The sequence below is a fragment of the Pteropus vampyrus genome, unplaced genomic scaffold (assembly GCF_000151845.1).
Source record: "Pteropus vampyrus isolate Shadow unplaced genomic scaffold, Pvam_2.0 Scaffold296, whole genome shotgun sequence".
Lineage (NCBI taxonomy): Eukaryota > Metazoa > Chordata > Mammalia > Chiroptera > Pteropodidae > Pteropus > Pteropus vampyrus.
The window spans coordinates 437,083-439,689 of NW_011889077.1; positions in this window are offsets into that span (position 1 = coordinate 437,083).

The window sequence follows — 2,607 nt, forward strand, 5'->3', positions numbered from 1 at the left end:
CCATGTTCACGCTGAGTAAGTTGCGTGGGCGCCACCGGGGAGAGCGGCGAGCGTGCGGGCCAGGGGAGGCCGACGCTCGGCCCTGCTGCGCCGCTCCGGCCACGGCTGGTTCACGCACAGGCGGCAGCCTTGCTGGGGAGCGGGGCAGGGGCTGGGGCTGGCTGTTCTGTGTCTTATCCGGGTGCCGGTTGCGACATAAATAAAAAAGCCACCAAGCTGCTCACATTAAGATCTGTGCAGGTGGCCGAGCGCGTGCGGGTGGCCATGTGTGTGCAGGTAGCTGAGTGCGTGTGGATGGCCGAACATGTGCAGGTGACCGTGTGCATGCAGGTGGCTGAGTGCGTGTGGGTGGCTGAATGCCTGTGGGTGGCAGAGTGCGTGTGGGTGGCCATGCGCATGCGGGTGGCCGTGTGTGTGCGGGTGGCCATGTGTGTGCGAGTGGCCGTGTGCCTGTGGGTGGCAGAGTGCGTGTGGGTGGTCGTGTGTGTGCAGGTGGCTGAGTGCGCATGTGGGTGGCCAAATGCCTGTGGGTGGCAGAGTGCGTGTGGGTGGCCGTGCGTATGCGGGTGGCCATGTGTGTGCGAGTGGCCATGTGCCTGTGGGTGGCCAAGTGCGTGTGGGTGGCCGAGCGCGTCCCGGTGGCCGAGTGTGCGATCTGCCTCAGGAGACAGAGCAGTGCCACGCCTGCAGGTCTGCCACTCACAGGGGATTCCACGTGTCATCGTGTGCACACTGACGGGTGGGTCGGCCAATTCCAGGTGCTGCGTGCCGAGCTGTCCTCCCGGTCCTCACAGATCTGTGGCCTGCCTCACTAGCAATGACATCAGAGTGCCCACGGAGGTGCTGGCCGCCAGCCAGGCTCAGGCCGCAGAGCCCTGCAAGAACCTGGCTTGATGTCTGCTCCAGACCACAAGCCGGTGCTCTCAGAAACAGCAGAAATGTTCTAATGCCACTCTGGCCATGTGGTCTGGCCACTGCCGCTGCCCTCCTGACTATAATCGGGCTCCAGGCTGATTATCTCCCCCATTTATCCACCTGGAATGCAGGCTGCATGGCCCCAGGGAGTAAATACAGCTGCTCTGGCTGGTTAATTGCTTCCCCATAAGGAAGGATGATGTGCCGGGTGAGTCTGAGTGCATCTCTCAGGGGAAAGAGAGGGGCCGAGCCTGCAGCACACGTCAGGGCCGGATAAAATCAGGCAGATGAATAAAACATCTCGTGAGCGCCAGGCTCTGCCCCCCTCGCCACAGAGACCACGTAGAGGCCTGGAACGGCCCCTTCTCCGACCACGGTGTGTGCTGGCTGCCTGCTCTCCGGCCCGGCCCTTCCACAGTGCCGGCTCGGCCCTCTGCTGCCCCGGCCTCCACACTGGCCTCACGTGCCCATGGGGGCCCTTGGACAGAGCCCCAGGCCTGCCGGTGCCATCGAGGGCAGCCAGCTCATGGGTAGGGCTGGAGCAGCACAAAGAGACAGGACAAAGGCAGCTGACCAGGAGCCCACTTGCTGTGTGGGAACCAGAAAGGCAGGGTCGGGGACCCCCAAGCTGACCAAAGGCCCTCTGTGGATGAACTGCCTGTGGCAATGCTGTCCCCCAGCTGCTGTGGCCAGACTGAGCCTTCCCCTGCGTCCTGTAATCCTCACTCTCTCTGAAATCCTGGATCTCCTGGGTTCCGGGTTCTCCCTGCCTGACCTTGAAACCAGGGCTGAAAAACCAAAACGAAGGCCAGCGTGCGTCCGCTCCCCACTTCCCGAGCTCACGGGGGCCTGAGCGGGAGCCTCGGCTTGTGCCCAGCCGCCTCGGCCTTTCTCCAGGCCCCTGCAGAGCCACACTGCCAACTCCCCTGGCTGCAAGGTTTCAATCAGGGACAGAGGGCCGTCCACTTCCTGGGGGAGCAGATGGCTGGCTGACTTCTCCCCTGGTATTCCCCCTGGGACTTCCAAGCCTGTCACCTCTGTGGGCTCTGCAGACGTGCGCATGCGCACACACACGTGTGTGCACACGCACGTTCACACGTGATTGCATGCCACACATATGCAAGCATGCACGCACACATAAGCATACACAGACACACACTTGCATGCACAGCACATGCGCACATGTGTGCATGCATATGCACACACACGTGCATGCACGCGTATGTGTGCACACATGCACAAGCACGCACTCGCACACATGCACGCTTACGCACACACACGCACACACACATGTGCACACATGCACGTTCGTGTACATGCACACACACACGCACACACACACACATGCACAAGCACACACTCGCACACATGCATGCTCATGCACACACATGCACACGTGCACACGTGCACACTCACACACGTGCACACATGCACGCTTGTGCACACACATGTGCACAATGCACGCACACACATGCACACACATGTGCGCACATGCACACACACACGCACACACGCACACCCCCCTGCTTCTTCCTCCCCATCCAAGCTGTGTCAATTTTTTCACCTTTCTCAGCTCGGTTTTTCGTGTCGATTCTGTATTTTTCTCTTTTCCTTAAACTCCGCCTTCGCCCTGGGACTCACGCTGCGGCTGGTTTGGGAGCTTCTTGACAATTTACTTTCAGTCTCTGGATT